The 17,797-nt window shown below is 37.3% G+C and overlaps 1 long non-coding RNA gene across 2 annotated transcripts; it reads right to left on the bottom strand.

The window, feature by feature from the left end:
• Positions 1-1,614: 1,614 nt before the first annotated feature.
• On the bottom strand, positions 1,615-17,338 carry LOC102156192. 2 transcript variants are annotated; one of them, XR_005361711.1, is made up of 4 exons: positions 17,191-17,338; positions 16,470-16,668; positions 13,479-13,555; positions 1,615-1,666 (listed from the first exon to the last, which is right to left on the bottom strand). It is a non-coding gene; the product is annotated as an uncharacterized LOC102156192 (long non-coding RNA). The 2 variants fall into 2 exon arrangements; XR_005361712.1 differs by lacking the exon at positions 1,615-1,666 and adding an exon at positions 4,428-5,817.
• Positions 17,339-17,797: the final 459 nt, after the last annotated feature.

The following is a 17,797-nucleotide window of genomic DNA, read 5'->3' as shown; positions in this document are numbered from 1 at the left end:
TAAAATTCATATGGAAAGGCAAAGGAGCTAGAATACTCAAAACAATTGTGAAAAAGTAGAATAAAGTTGGAGGAATCACACCATCTGATTTGAGATGTGAAATAGAGCTACAGTAATAAAGACAGTGTGGTATCAGCAGAAGAATTAAAACAGAGCCACTGAATTGAGAATCAAGAAATAGAACCAAACAAGTACAGCCAATTAATTTTTGACAAAGATGCAAAAGCAATTCATTGAAAGAAGGATAATCTTTCCAACAAATGATTTTGGGCTATTTGGACAATCAGGCAGAAAGAGAAGGGGGAGAAAAAAATAACCTTGACCAAAGCCCCACACTATATTAAAATTCATTCAAAATGTTTCAAAGATTCAAATGTAAAGCATACAACTATAAAACGTTTATAAGAAAACAAAGAAAAAAAATGTTTGTGACCTAGGGTTCGGGACCAGTTTTTATTTTTTTTATTTTTTTATTTTTTTATTTTTTTTTTTGTTTTTTTTTTTTTTTCGGGACCAGTTTTTAAACACTAGAGATAAAATTTCTAATAGCTAAATAAATTAGACTTCATGAAAACTAAAAACTCTTGCTCTGTAAAATACTCCATTTAAAGAATGAAAAGACAAGGTATAAATTAGGAGAAACTATTTACAAATCACATATCTGACAAAGGACTCATATCCAGAATATATAAAGAACTCTATCAACTCAAATGTAAGAAAACAAACAATTCAATTATAAAATGGGCAGCATACTTAAACAAACACTTTGCCAATACAGATGGCAAATAAACACATGAAAAGATTTCAACATCATTAGCCATCAGGGAATTGCAAATTAAAACAACAATGAGATACCATTACACACCTATTAGAACAGCTAAAGTTTAAAAAAATATTGTCAGTACCAAATGGCAGCAATGAAGTAGAGAAACTATATCTTTCACATACTCTTGGTGAGGATGTAAAATGGTACAGCCACTCTGGAAATAGTCTCATAGCTTCTTGTAAATTTAAATGTAAATTTTTCACATGATCCAGCAATTACACTCTTAGATATTTATTCTAAAGAAATTAAAACTTCTGTTTATAGGAAAAAACCTATACACGAATATTTATTTGTAATAGACAAAACGTGGAAATGAGTCAATTGTCCTTTAATGGGTGAATGGATAAACAAAGTGTTCTGCATCCATACAATAAAACTCTACTCCGCAATAAAAAGGAACAGACTATTGATATATGTAATCACCTAGATGTATCTCAAGGCACTTATGTTAAGTGAAAAAAGCCAATCTCCAAGGGTTATATATTGTATGATTGCATTTATATAGATATCTCGAAGAAATAAAGTGATAGGATGGAGAAGAGATCAGTGGTTGAAATTGGAGGAAGAACAGGACTTTTAAGAAGTAACATGAAGGAGTTTCTTTGTGCTCAACAAGATACATTTTCACAGAAATATACATTTTTAAGAGTTCATATAAAAACTTGTGAAATCTGAGGGCCCCTGGGTGGCTCAGTTGATAAAGCATCTGCCTTCTGCTCAGGTCATGACCCCAGGGTCCTGGGATGGAGCCCCACATGGGGCTCTCTGTTCAGCAGGGAGTCGTCTTCTCCCTCTCTTCCTCTCCCCGGCTCATGCTTTCCCTCTCTTCTCTCTCTCTCTCTGAAATAAATAAATAAATATCTTAAAAGAAAGAAAACAAAACCTTGTGAAATCTGAATAACTTAGGCTTATACTTGAATTAATAGTACTGTACCAATGACAGTTTCCTAGTGTTGACAATATACTATGCTTACATAAGATATTATCATTGGGGGTGTCTGGGTAAAGTATATACGGAACTCTCTATTTTTATAATTTCTTATGAATCTTTGAATCTTAAACTATTTCAAAGTAAAAAGTCAAACAGATACACACATATATGACAGTGTCCCTTCCTTATTGTAATGACTCCACTTTGCCAATAGAATTAAGCCCACACTACTCAGCATAATTTTCACACTCTTCAGAATGTTTTCCAAGCCTCCATTCTCATTCTATCTTCTACAGTTTCCCTTCTACTCCCCTCATACACCAAAATACCCTGTGTTTCTCACGCAGTCACATCATTGCAGATTGCTTTCCTTCTATTCCCCTGACAAACCCTTACCCACCTTGCACATACAGAAGGAGAATCCTCCTTCTCCTCTTCACTTTCTGGTGTCTTCCCTTTGAGAAGGAAAAGGCTCATGACATTCCACAGAAATGTTTGGGATGGCATTGCACCTTCCTCTTCATTCCTGACCTTCTCCTCCTCAAAGACAGAAGACATCTGCAGCAGCTCATCTGATGGAGAAAAGCCTGATGTCCACAAGGTGAACAGAGTGAGATAATATGGTATTTGTCTTTCTCTGACTGACTTATTTCACTTAGCATTATACTCTCTAGCTCCATCCATGTTGTTGCAAATGGCAAGATTTCATTCTTTTTATGGCTGAATAATATATAAACCATGTCTTCTTTATTCATTTATCAATCGAGGGACACTTGGGCTGCTTACATATCTTGGTTATTATAAGTAATGCTACTATAAACATAGGGGTGCATGTGTCCCTTTGAATAAGTGGTCTTGTATTCTTTGGGTAAATATCCAGCAGTACAAAAGCTGGATCATAAGGTAGTTCTATTTCTAGTTTTTTTTAAGATTTTATTTATTTATTCATGAGAGACACAGAGAAATAGAGAGAGACGCAGAAACACAGGCAGAGGGAGAAGTAGGCTCCATGCAGGGAGCCTGACATGGGACTTGATCCTGGGTCTCCAGGATCAGGCCCCGGGCTGAAGGCGGCACTAAACCACTGAGCCACTCGGGCTGCCCTATTTTTAGTTTTTTGAGGAATCTCCATAGCTTTCCATAATGGCTGCACCAGTTTGCATTCCCACCAAAAGGGCAAGAGGGCTCCTTTTTCTTCATATCCTCACCAATGGCACAATTTTTTGTGTGCAAAACCCCAACAGTCAGAACCTCAGAATGAAAGAGATGTGAATGATAGCATTTGATCTTCAAGCAAGACCTTAAAACTCTAGTCGAAACCCAACTCAACTGTTCTCTCCTTTTTGAAGCCTTCCCAACTTTGACAGGCACTCCATCACCCTGTCCTTCATGTCCCCAGTGCTCTTGGATTATAGCACATGATGTAATAATGCACCGGTGATGATATTCACTGAACTGTGAACTCAAGAGTGGTATCCCCTCGGTTTCTTTCAGCTTTGAATTTATAGCAAATAAAAGGGAGTATAGCATATAGATACCTAAAAAGGCACCCATCTAATTTTCAGAAGAGCAAACACAGGACATTAGGAAAGGGGCCCTGAAGCCAAGAATTATTTGCTGCAAAATGCCTCTGAGACAAGTCTGTATATGTAAGAAGAGAGGAGGAAAGACCTCTGAGCATATTCAAGATGGTAGGTATATCTTAAAGGAACAGAACCTGGTGTTAATCAAACATGAAGTCAGGAGGGGGAAAAATGGGGGAAAAAAAGGTTCTCTGATAGATAGCTGCTGAATACAGCCAGAGGCAGCTGAATTGGACCATAAAGCAGTAGCATTTGTCCCTGGAAAACTCCTTCAGTGAGCATGTAGAAGAGGGCATTCAGTCTCATTATCCAGCAGGGTCTCTTTTTTTCCTACCTAACTTCCCTCTTTCTCTGTGTCCAGCTATTCTGTTTCATTGTATTCTGGAATTTGGTCCTACCCACTACATATTTATGCACACAAAACTATAAAGCAGTAGATAAGGCATCACCAATGGTGCAGAGGGTGAATTCAAGTCCAGCTGCTCTGTTTCTACCAGCAGCAAGCAGACCTGTCTTCAGTAGGACAGCCAAAACGCATACATTTTCCAATATGCCACGAAGATTTCTTTGGAATCAAGCAGTTCGCTATGTTGAAATTGGGTATGTGGGTTTTTTTTTTTTTCTAGAAACATTCTAGCCAACTAACATTGAATTTATGACTTTGCAGAATTCCCTGAGAATAGGTGAAGTGAAAAATCGTACCCATGTTGTCAACAAATTCCAAGAATAACGTTCCTGTCTATCCATCCATACAAGGAAGTTTACATGCCATAAACATATGGATGAAAACAGTAATTCACTAGCATCACAAGAAGGTGGTTTTTTTAAAGTGTGGGAAAAATACAGTAAATTTTCAAGCCTACTAAAAAAAGGTAGGATATAATCTTCCTGCCCCATAATTTCGCATCTTATTCCTCACTCATTGTAAAATATATTTGGAACATCTAACGTAAAGTGTACCTGCTTTGGGATTGTATGCAAGCAAAAAACTGTTAGTCCCATAAGAAGAGAGTAAACTTTATCATATATTCATTTTAGTACAAGAGACATATTACATATGCATAAATTTTATTATTCTTGCATGCTGCATGGCTGTTTACTTTTCTCATCGTGGGTGCTCATTGTTATGCATGGCTTTGTACACAATTTTTTTTCAAAAAAAGCATTTTTTTTGAGAAGCAAGCTTTCACATAACTTTATCTTTTAGCTGAGTATGTATGTGATAAGAAATTGTAACTCAACAGACCACCCTGGTATAATCAGAGATTATCTCTTTTACCTGAGCCTTCTCACATAATATTCACCGCTGAAAGATCTTGTTCTAAAATTTTCAAAGAATTTCATGCTAATAATTTCTGTGCCTGCACATCTGAAGAATTGGACTTGTATCAAAATTGTTCTGGAGAATATAACTCAAAGATCGGCAAACATCTTAAAAATTAATCATGCTAACTTTATATTTTAAATAAATCCTTATATTGTTCCTAAACCAGAGCCATTAAAATGGTGGGCAGCCAATAAATATTATTTGTGGTTAATAACCATACACATATTCGCTGATCCCCACTGCGCTGAGCTCTGGAAGGTAGGTGTAGCAATTATTTTTTGACCCTGCTTTGGAGAAGAAACTGAAGAGGAGGAACTCTTACTGAAGTTATCACCCTAAGAGTTACGGGTAGATTCTGGAATGAGATGAGGGATGCATCATTCCCAAGACACACTGCACCCCAGTCTTCCCTGCTCCTCCGCTGGCTGGGGAAATAACAGCTATTTAACGATATTAAGTAAAATAATAATGATGCATTTTATTTACAAGGCACTTATCCTCCATTGGCATGCAAGGTGTCTGCCTGGAAGCACAGCAGTGAAACAATTAAACTTTATTGAGCTGTCTGATGTCATCCCCGTGTGGATGTTGGCATATTGTAAGACCTCGCTCAGGGTTTTTTTGTATAAGACTTGCATTTTCAGTATAACTACCCTTGATTCTTTGTGTATCTCTAATTTCTTTCCATAACATCAATAAAAGAGAATATTGAGGGGAGAAAGGTCTCTTCCAAACAGGGGGTCTGACTCTCGGCTGTGATTTGCTTGGCAATTGGAGATTTTGTGTACAGTCTCTTACAGCAAAAGGTGAGAAATGCAGAAGCAATGGCTTTTAGAAAAACACAGAGAGCAGCAGGAAGCCCTCTCTGCCCAATTACAAGGTGATCCCAGTTCATTTTTACGGTTTGTTTCTTCTTTTTTTTTTTTATCACATATGTTTCCAAACACAGTCTTGATGTCCTGTGGGGCTGCTTTTGTAAAAAGCCATAGCCTCTGATTTAAGGAGCTTCAAAAATAGCTCTCCGTTTCTTCAGTCTGAAAGAGAGCAGTCAAGTAACAGCACATTTATTCTCTTTGAAAAATAGAAAGATGTCAAAAGCAAAGTTCATGGCAAAATTAGGCTGATTTGTTTTGTGCTTCTGTGATTCTGGCTGTGGAAGTAAACAGGGGGAAAAAACACAGGGGTTTGTTTAATAAGCAAAAAACACTATTAAAATGAATTCTGTGCTTAAAAACTTACCCTTGAAGGAAGAATCATCAATTATACAAGCTTTGGGAAAGGGGAAAAAAAAACAAAGCTTGATATCCACAGTCAGACATTTTCCCCTAGTCAGCATACAATTCAGGCATCATGTTCAGAAAAAGGACAACCTCATTACTTTGATACAAATGATCAGTGGTTCTCAGAGATTCTCTGTGTTGGTTGTGACAGATGCTAAGCAGTAATCCTGCCATTAAAACTTCCACAATAAAAGCAGCTTTGGCTGGTAGTAACAAAAGGATGGCTCCAATTTGGAAAACTTTCAGGAGATGCCCAGATGAGATTCTCCAACAAGTGCCACCCAGGAAGAGGCCATTGAAGTTCTAATTGAGACAGCAGCCATAGCACTGACTTCACTCTCCTTGCACAGCACAATTTGACACTCTGAAGTCCAGTGGTGACAATTCTGCTGCCCCAACCTTGCATATTTCTTAGGATGGAGTATCAACTAATTTACAGGGTCCTGCATCACCATCACCTTCTATTTTTCTGGATTTGTATACATAGGGTCTGGAGCAAGCGCTAGATCTAGTTGTCTTTTTTTTTTTTTTAAGATTTTATTTTATTATTTATTTGAGAGAGAGTGAAAGTGAGAGAGATCACAGAAGGAGAGGGAGAGGGAGAAGCAGACTCACTACTGAGCCTAGAGCCGAATGTGGAGCTTGATCCCAGGACCCTAAGATCATGACCTGAGCCAAAGGCAGATACTTAACCAATTGAACCACTCAGATGCCCCTAGACCTAGTTTTAATCTCCAAGAAAGTAAATGTGTGATTTCTTCTTCCAGAGCTCACAACTGATAGAAAGTTTCTCAACATTGGAAGTGACAAGAGGCCAAAATCAATTCTGGGAATTGGCTGGGAAACATCAGTCCCATCTCCAAGTAAAATATACTTTTATATTGAACTGGACTATTGTATACTGAAATGCTGAGGTTTGCCATTTCTTGTTGTTTGTTGGTTGATTTGTTGTGGTCATTCTTAATGAGACCCAATGGGAAAAGGGGCATACACAAAGCATACTGAATTTTCTAGGTTAGGTCTTTGTTCTAACATGGTGGTACAGTCATGTGAACCAAACAGCCTATTTGACCTTCTTTCTATTCCTATTTTTTTCCATAAATATTATGTTGGCCAAGATATCTGGGGGTGTGTGTGTGGAATATGCATTCTGCACCAACACAATGATTTTCCAGGAACACAAATCATTCCTGGAAGTGCTGATTGTATCTTCACTTTTCTCAAGTGCACTAAGCTCCCACATAGCACAAAGCCCTATAACACATGCTATTCCTTTTTCCTGGAACATTCTTCTGTCCTCAGCATGGTTCAATTAGCTTCTTTTCTTCCAGTGGATCCCAGCCTAGTAATCACTCTTTGATTGCCTTCTCTAATGGTTCTTTATCATATGCTCACTAAGCATGTACATCTTCTTGCTACTGCTTATCACAGGTATAATGTTATATTTTTTCATAAGTCATCTTTTGACTAATGTCTTAAACAGTCTCTATGACTGGAATATAATAAATGCATGTATGCTCTACACATGACCAATTTTCAGTCAACTATACAGAGGAAAAACGAATCAATAAATCTACAGATGATTTAAAGACTACTTCTAACTAAGGGTTTCAAGCCTCTTCCCATTTTATCTTGCATCAATGTACAAGTTAAAGAATAGAACATACCTAACTTTTTTGCATTTTCTTTCTCTCCTTGTTCCCAATTTCTTGAGTCCACTCTTTTTTTAATATTTTATTTAAATTCACTTTTTTAATGAGACTGAAAAGGTCCCTAGCAGCAAAGAGTGGAGAGATAGGATCCTCAGACTTGGGCATCAGAAATGAATGCCAGTGGTTAGATCAAAGGTCAGCAGTGCAGTGTAATCAAAGATAACTCCCAAGATTTTAGACCATGGCTTTTTGAAAGCATAAAGTAAAAGGAAATTTAGTAATTTTTCCCTATCTCTGCCTTTCCTCTTTAGATAAGATAGGTAATCTAGAGCCTTTTCATTTATTTTCTTGACATATAGATAAATAGACAAGATGATAGAAAATATATAGTCTGAAGGATAGGTTGTCCCAAATTGTTGCATACTTTATGTTCTTTTGTCCAAGTATAGCTGATGTTGCATAAATTTTCAAATATTGTGGCCATGGCCTCTAATAGCTACTACTCTCTCTCTTTTAGCTTGACTGATCCATTTCATTTTACCATTGAATCCATCTTTAGACACACTGATGTCTGACATTCCCCCTGTCTACTCATCTGGGACCAACAAATTGCTTTCCTGAATATGCTTCTTGGTCCTACTGTTATGAGGCTGGAAACGGACAGAGAAACATTAGCCCACCAGTGAGATGGGCAGGATCCCATAGACCACTCTGGTGGTCAATAAGGAACTTGTTCAGCTTCTCAAGGAGCTAAGATGATATTGGACCTGCTCTGAGATTGGAATTGCAAACCGCAAAGTACTGTAGAGGCTTACCAGAGCTCCAGGATGCAAAAGGTTTTCCATGAGAAGCAAACACATTCCATTTGTGGCTTTTGTGAGTTTTGCACTATCAAGAAATGTATTTTTAAAAAACCTTTTCTACAATGCTAGCAAAAGCCACAAATTCGATACCTTTGGTTTGCATGCAAAACGTGATGCCTGATTCAGGTTAGACTTTGTACTGCATTAGCTAATGTAATGGAACTTCTTCCAAGAAGTTTCCAGGTCAACCAGTTTAAACTTCACATTTCAAAGACACTTTGAGACCTCAGCCAAACATTCACAAAGTAATGAATGGCCATGTAATTGTCAAATTTCAACCTTAAAATATTTAAATGTTGTATTGCCCCATCTCAACACTCCTGATAAGCCCTCATGAAAATTATGGGCTAAAATCAACATTGATTCCATTAGTGCGATAGAGGCAAGTTCGTATTATAAAAACAGGAAATAATTCAGGTTAGAATCATCTACTCAGCTGTGACATGATAAAAAGGCATACGGTACAGAGGATCTCCAAGAGAAAAATGGATTCCTGCAAATGGTGAAGGACTTTAAATTGGAGGTGGGTAGGGGAGGTAAGTTGTAAATCTCATTTTTAAGGGAACCTCAAATAGGCCTCACCGGCTGTTCTATGGCCCATATTACTGAAATCTCCATGGTTGCTGATTCTCAGTATTGTTCTCCTACAGTCAGTTTTCCTGTCTAAAAATTAGATTCAGCTGGATTTCCCAAGGCTATTCTTGCCTCTCTTCTATGGGGTTTGGTGCTGACATGGGCCAAATGACCGCAACATTCCACTCTGCACCATTTGGGGTGACTGCACTTATAGGGTAAGTAGAACCATTCCCATTATCTTGTATATAATCTGTGAAGTCTAAGTTGGATTATTTGGTATGAAAGGTTTAAGGTATTATCATTTTTAGTAGCACACCTTCATTGAGAAATGTGTAAGAAACATCTGAGAATTTATGGATCTTTCCCAATGACTTTGTTACTTGTGATTCTATGACTTAAAAAAAAAAATCTTCAAAAGAGTAATAGTAGAATTTTTCAAGTATCTCCTCTTTATCTCCCAACATATCATTAAGCTTTGGATTCACAGAAGCAAAATGGCCTTAGATGATGAAGATATAGATTATGGACTGAGGGCTACATAATTAAACATGTAAGATATCAAGGTAAAGTACCAGAATACATAAAGAGGATAATTTCTTTAGTCAGCAAATGGGCAATAACAGGAAAAGAATTTTTGTCTTGGGATAGTGAGCAGTTGTATAAACATATGATGCAAAGGCTTTTTCAAATAGACATAACATTGCCATATGTTCCATCTGAAAACTGCAGAGGGACTTGGGAAAATCAGAATGATTTAAGATCGCCTATACACATCTCTGCCACCATTTGGTTAGCTGAGCCCAAGCAGCTAAAAGTAAGGAGTGTAGTTAAATAGGGACACGTTGAGAGACCATAGTGTGCCCCAGAGATTTTTGTGTTAAGATAAAGAAAGCCATCAAACATCACGGACAAACTGCTGCTTCCCTTAAGATATGGTAAAGTGTGTGCACTTCCTCTGGTTGCTCAATCTTACCAGAGCTCATGGAAGGATTTCCTCCAGATTCAGGTCAGAGACTGCTTAACATGGCAAGAGAGGTTTAAACGGTGGGGAACATATGGATTTGCCCTCTTCAGTACTTAGCTATGAGAAAGAGACAATGCTGCTAGGGTGTCAAAAGACCAGTAAAGTAAATAGATCCCTCTACATAAAGGAAAGGCAGCCTACAAAGCAAGCACAATGGAAACAATGGCACCTCAATGCCGAGTACAGGCTGTGCCTGCACAATATCAAATCAACCAATCGAAAGGGTGAAAAATACAACACACATAAATGTTTTGTCTATATAACCTAGCCAGTGTGTTTGCTTTCTTTTTGTAACTGCAGTGAACAATTGTTTTGGTATCATGTAGGCACAGCCACCATGCAAATAATTGGCACCCAAAGATGAGTCATTGAATCAGTTGTATAGACCACCACTCTCCATTTCATTGACTAAGGGGGGAAAATGAGATTGATGTAGGAAGCACACCATATGACCAGCAGTGGCAGTCCGCTCCATAGAGCTGACTCCATTAATCTTAACAGAGTCCAATTAAATCCAGTAAGGTGAACCAGCAGTGATCCTTCTGAAAGTCGTTATTCCTTCATCCAGAGGATCAGATTTATTAATTCACAGATATTTTTATTGTCCAATCCCTTAATAAAGAGGATAGGTGGGAACTTTTCCTGGCCAGAATTAATCAGATTGCCCTTAAAATTTCAATTTAGCTGGTCATTACTTAAACATGCATTTCAATTTGCTTCTCTTACTGTCTATAGTCTTTTCACCAGAACGAAAACAAAGTTTGTATCATTTGAAACCACCCAACCATAAAAACATAAATAACTCTCGAGTGAATCAAAACCAAACGAAGCTGCTGAAATTTATGTCCCTGAAATATTCATTTGTATATGCATGCAAGTTCTTGTTTATTATTCATTCTGTATGGCATCTGATAGGCTCCCAATTCGAAGTCTCTCCTCAGTTATGGAAATCCTTAGAATGATTCCGTCCTGTGTGGACTCCCTCCTGCCCAGCTTTCCCAGTTCTAGTTGTCCTGTGAGTCCTACTCAGCAAATGCTGAAACCTCTAAATCTTCACTTCATATCTCTGAAATTTCAAACTTCATGTCATTGGGCTACATTCACAGAGAAAACACCTCCTTTCACTTAAAATCATCGATTCATTCGTCAAGTGTACCTAGTATGCTATTCAACTCATTTAATGAATTTTTTATTTCAACAATCACCGTTTTCTTTGTTAAAAAATTGTAATAGCCAGATCTTGTTTCTTAAGTACTTCTTATAGTTTAATAATCTCCTGTTCATATATCATGTTTGCAAAAATTTCTTTATCCCTCTGATGATATCTTATATTCCTAAAATCATTTTTGGATTATTTATATTATTTCTCATCTTTCTGGAGTGATATTTCTATTTGTGATAGTAATAGTCTCTCTTTCATTGTGTTGGCCATCAACAAACAGTAGGTAATTCTTTGTTACCCAATCTTAGTTTAGGTTTCCTCAAAACAGACTTGAGAAAGTGGTGTAAAAAATTTATTTTAAAGGAACCCCAAGAAACACAAGCAAAGGAGCAAAGTGAGATAGATAAACAGAAAAAGCCAATGGGAAGGAATATTTGGAGGTTGCTCTGTTCACCCAGGACCTTTGAGAAATGCAAAGAATCTTTCTAGAATGGTTTGCTAAAGGACTTCCATCCTTCATTAGTTGAAGGCTGCCCCTGGGACTGTCGACTCCCTCATACTTTTGAACTGTGTTTGCCCATTGGCCAAAAGGTTTTTCTTAGTTTGGGAGAAAGCCCTGGGCAGAAAGCAGAGAAGATATGCACTTAAGGTTGGATCTGCTCAATGTGCAGACATGCATGCAACAGTACAAGGCTGTATAAGGCTATTCATGGCTATTGCAGCTGAAAATAGAGGCAGCCAAAAGGATCTCAAGGCTATGGCAGCTGAAATTAGAAGCAGCTAAAAGGATCTCCTGCACTCTGTAGAAGAGTTTTCCAGAATGTATCCTGAGTTGTGATAATTCCTGACAGAGACTGACCTTTTTGCAGGAGTCACCTTTGAGCAGTGACATTAACCTAGCCTTTTATCATCAGCATCTGATTTGGCCTGGCAATGAGGGTAGCTCATCTACTGCCATCTTTTTAGGGTGCCTCTTTTTTTCTGGTTTACAGATAGTTCTCATTCTTATTTTTAGGAATAAATATTTTTTGAAATGTTTTCTATAATGTTTTCTAGGAGAGAAAGATTTCCACCTGTGCTCAGTCATCTGCCTAATGTGTAAATTAGACTCTTCTGTTATCTGTCTTAAAGCATCACTTGCAGGATCACCAAGATTCCCCTATTTTCCAGTAATTTTGGATTTAGAGATTACACCCACATTCACAACATCTATTTCTATCTGTTTCACCAATGTTGGCCTCCTCTCTGCTATCATCTCACTCAAATTCAAAATGATAATTATTGGAGGTGAAGCCCTGATCCTCTGAAAAAAACTCTAGAAGGACTGTTTCGGTCAGTCTGATTGAAATATTCCAAAACCAGTGCCCTAGAAAAGTTCATCACTAAATGTTCATCATTATATTCATTAAATATTTGATGTCATTACTCTCTTTCCATTACATAATTTTGCTTTGAATTATCATGTTGCATTAGTTTTCGAGAGCTGCCATAACAAAGTACCACAGACTAGGTGGCTTAAACAACAGAAATTTGTTTTCTTGCAATTCTGGAGACTGGAAGTCTGAGGTCAGGATGGTGGCGGGATTAGTTTTTCCTGAGGATTCCCTCTTTGGTTTGCACCTTCTTGCTATATCCTTTCATGGTCTTACCTCTATATCTGTATGTGTCAAATCTCCTCTTTGTATAAGGACTCTAGTAACATTGGATTAGGGCTCACTCTAATTACCACATTTTAACTTAATCACTTCTTTAAAAATCCTATCTCAAAATACAATCACATTCTGAAGTTGTAAGAGGTAGATTTCATCCGAGGAATGGCAGGGGTTGAGGAGGGGACACAATTAGCCCAAAACACATGTCCATTAGGAATTCTTCAGATTCCCTTCAATATTGTTCAAATGGCATGAAACTATTTCAGTTCCCATGCACTTTAAATAGAAGAAGTTACCATTGCTACAGATTTTTAAATCATAGGTTTTTTTCTCCAATTTTTACTAGAAAAGTATTTCTGCCAATAATCTCTTTGTGCAGAAAGAACACAAAGCCATGTGATAAACCAACAAGACAAAATATTTAGGTCAAATCTAAATACAGCAAAACCTCCTTAATATGAGATAAGATTCTAAAACTTATGTGAGAAGATAAACTAAGTTATAGAATCTTTTTAATTTATTTTTAAACTTCTATGTAGATATTAAAAAAACAATCAAACAGTTCAAAGCAATCTTGAATGTAAAGAAAGTCTTCCTCTCACCTTAATCCTAGTGCCCAGCTGTCCTTCCCAGAGGCAACGACTATTATCTGTTTCTTAATTATCACTCCAGAGATATTCTATGGGAATGCAAACATGTATATTAATGGATATTTTTTGCTTTGTACAGTTGAGGTATACTTTACATATATTTTGCATTGTGGCTTTTCCACTTAACAGTCTTCACAATTACTCCATATCACAAGTGCTTATTTATTTTCAAATGCCAAATCGTTTTTTGGTATATATGGGCTTACAAGTACAAAAAATTTTTTAGCCTTACCTACTGATGGCCATTTAGCTTGTTCCAGCCTTTTGCTGCAATCAATAAGGTTGTAATGAATAGCTTTCTTTATACAACTTTGCACAGAAGTGTGAGTACACTTGAAGGATAAATTTCCACCCACAGAACTACGGGTTCAAATGTTACATGTTTTTTTTAACTTTGAAAGACATTGAGAAATTTCCCTTCATAGGGTTTGCATCAATCTGGAATCTTACAGACAATGCATATGAATATTTGCTTCCTCACATCATGTTAATATAGATTATTATCAAATTTCCAAAATTACTTATCATTTAGTAGGTAAAATAGTGGGATATCATTATTTTTCTAATTTGTATTTCCCTAATTATGGGTGAGATTGAGAATCTTTTCCTGCACTTAAGAACATTTGGATTTGTTTTTTTGAAAAGGCATTGCTCACAGTCTTTTTCCATTTATCAACTGTTTATCTTTTGTTAATTACAGAATAAACTTTAAATAACCATGGGAGGCTACTCAATTATTTATTATTTCTAGGAACAGTATCAGATGAACAATGTGGATTTCTAAATCTGCTTAGGTCTCCTAAGTCTGCCTTGATAAATGAATAATAGGGAATAATAGAGGCATCATTAGATAATGAATCTCAGTTCTACCACGGTCTAAAACATTTTAATAACCTGAATAGGTGAAGAGTTATACCATGTTCATTGATAGAATGATTTAACAGTAAAAGTGTCAGTACTCTCCAATTAATCTTGACATGCAATGTAATTCCAATAAAAATTCCCAGCAGAAATTTTTTTTAGGAACTCTACAAAATTATTTTAAAATGCTTGTAGAATAAAAAAAGTATCCAAATACCCAGGTCAATTTTGAGGAAAAGAAGGATCAATGAAAAAGGGAGCTTGCTCTATCATAAAAAGCTTTCATAAAAAATTAGTAAAAGAAAATTGATCAATGGAACATAAAAGTTCTCATGGAAAAAAGGGAAATTATATATTATTTAGAAAAAATATAGGGAAAACTCATACACTCTAGATAGAAAAATAGTCTTGAATTTCTACATATGCCCTATTCAAAATGGATGCCAAATAGAACAAAGATTTAAAGAAGAAAGGTAAAATTATAAAGTAATAGAAGAAAATGTACAGAACAAGCTTGAAACTTAGGGATAGGGAAGGACCTCTTAAAGTAGTTGCTCAAAGCATAAAACATTGAGATGTCTATAAAATAAAGAGCATCATAAACAAAGTTAATGAATAGTTGACAGGGAGAAGATATTTATAATCTCTAACACTAAGATCGGATTACTATTTAGGATACACTATGAACTCCTGGAAATTAATAAGAAAAGGATAGGAAACAGTAGAAAAATCAGCAAGGAACATTATCATGTGATTCACAGAAGGAAAAATCTAATTCAGGTTGTTGCAGGTCAGGTTTCTTGGAAGGCAGACTAAGTGATGAAAATTATAATGGAATAAGTTTATAAGGAGGTTCTGTCAGGATAAATACCTGTGGAGGAAAAAAGGAAGGATTGGGCAGAGACAGAAGTGGGCCTGGAATGCAACCTCAACAAATGACTCAGCCCATCTATCTTAGTCTGCTAGGGCTATCATAACAAATTACCACAAACTGGATGGCTTAAACAATGAAATTTCTTTTCTCATTGTTCTATATCTATGAGTCCCAGATAAAGGTCAGCAAGGTTGGTTTCTGGTGAGAACCCTCTTTTAGGCTTGTAGACAACTGCCTTCTTTTTGACTTCACATCACCTGGTCTTTGCTCTGAGATATGTGTGGAGAAAGAGTTATTTATCTCTCTACTCCTCTGCTTATAAGGCCAGGAGTCCTCTAGGATTAGGACTCCACCCTTATGGCTTCATTTAACCCTAATTTCCTCCTAAAATCCCTATCTCTAAATATAGTCACACTGAAGATAGGGGCTTCAACACAGGAATTTGGAAGGTGGAGGGCTAGGGCACAATTTAGTCCATAGGGCCACTTGATGAGAACTCCAGAGCTGGTATAGTGAGACAGATGCTATTGTCCAAAAATGCCTGCAATCTCCTATAACACATGTTCTCATGAGGTGACCATGATACTCCTCCCATGGTAAAGAAGGGTCTACATCCTGTCTCCTTGAACACTGATAAGCTTCTCAACTATATCAGTCAATAGAAAACAATGAATACATGGCTTCCAAAGCTAGGTCATGAAAGGAAATGTAGCTTCTAGATTGTTTGTTTTAATACTCATTCTTGAAGTATTTAGCTGCCATATAAGCAATCTGACTAGCTGGCGACCACCATGTTATGAGAAAGCTCCAACTAACCCATATGAAGAAAAAAACTGGCAAGGCCTGAGATTATACAAAAAGAGGGAGAGAGATGCTTAGCTAAACTCCAGCTGTTTTAGCCCTCTGGTTTTTCGGGGTTTTGTTTTGTTTGGTTTAGCTCTAGTCACTATCTGATGGAAATCATGTGAGAGATCCTAAGACTTCTGATCCCCTCCCAAATTCCTGAGCCACAGAAACCCTGCAGTGTGATTTGATATGATATCTATCTATTTGATAAATAACTAGAATAGATGGTGCTTCAGAATTGTCTTGAATTGGGACAAATAGACTAGAATTTATATTATATACATTATATTCCTACTTTTACCGCTCATTGAATGAGGACTGTTCTTTGGGCAAGGTAACTCTCTTCAGCCAAGGGCAATTACCCAAACAAGTGCTGATTGCTGAAGGCTGTTGACCAGCAGAACTCTCAGGAACTTGGGGAAATAAGTCCTTCAGTCTTGAAGCAGGAACCAGATGGCATATTACAGCATCTTCTATGGTCCATCCCTTGTACCACTTAGATCCATTTCTTTTTATAAGCTCTGCATGCAGCAACTCCAGCATTCTGGTGGGCCTATTTTCCTGCAAGAAACATAAAAAAGGAAGATTAGTGCGATGACCCACAGCTCTACAGCTGCAACTTGTCTTAAAGCACCAAATGATTCTCATTTTTTCCCTTCTTTACTCTCTATTCTAGATTCCTTTCACTGTCAGAGCCTCTCCTAGTTTAGGTGACTTACCTGATGGGGAGACCCAGTCCCTCATTATTGATGGGTCTAAACAGTCTAAACTCCTGCTCAATTCTTTCTGTTGCAGCTATAAGTATTCATTTACATCATAATGGGGCAAAGTACCATAGACATACCTTCTGAATCCTAAAAACCTTCTTCCCTCCCTGGATTCTATACTAGATGCCCTACTTCCTGCTGAATCAGAGTCCTTTGGTCTGATGTGAGGTTATGTGGGATCCATGTAGAAAGATTAAACACTGTAAATCCTGACATAGTGGTGCTGGCATGGACTACAAGAGAAAAAGATTATGTGCCTATTCTAGTGAAATGAATTGATATCCTTTTCAGGGTGGAGAGGTTCAAGATACTCAACTTGACATCAAGTCATGCCTCAAGAGACAGGTCCAAATTGGGGGGTTCCAGTGTTGGTTTTTGTTGCTGGCAACTTAAACTTTCAGCAGTGACAGTAGCCAGATCAGCCTTAATGAGTAAGAGCCCAGACTATTGAGCCCATACATAGCTTCCATCCCTGTCACCATGGCTATTTCATTCGTGTGCCCATTGTGCCATCACTGTGATAGCCAATAACAGAGGCTAGTTCATATCCCTGGCCAAGTTATTGGGTCAACTTGATTGTTTGGTGCTTCCTCCATTTAGATGCTCTCTAGTGGGTGTTAGCATATTATAAGATTTTCACATTTCATGCTCATTCCCATATGTCAACTCACATGCCTCTACCCCAGATTGTGTTCCCAGTCCCCCAAGCATTCTCTTTCAGAGCAGGTCCCTGACAAACTGCCCAAGTCATTTGCCAATGCACATAGATCTATATATACTCGAACTTTGGGCCATTTCTCTTCCTAGGTAAAGAAGAAATACTAGATACATCACCTCAAATTAAGCCCATTAGGAAGATTTCCCCCCACAATTACATTTTAAAGCCATCCCTGATTGGGCTGTATTGGCCAATCTATTGCCAC

This window comes from Canis lupus, chromosome 7 (assembly GCF_011100685.1).
Source record: "Canis lupus familiaris isolate Mischka breed German Shepherd chromosome 7, alternate assembly UU_Cfam_GSD_1.0, whole genome shotgun sequence".
Classification (NCBI taxonomy): Eukaryota; Metazoa; Chordata; class Mammalia; order Carnivora; family Canidae; genus Canis; species Canis lupus.
This window is presented reverse-complemented; position numbering and strand designations above follow the sequence as displayed.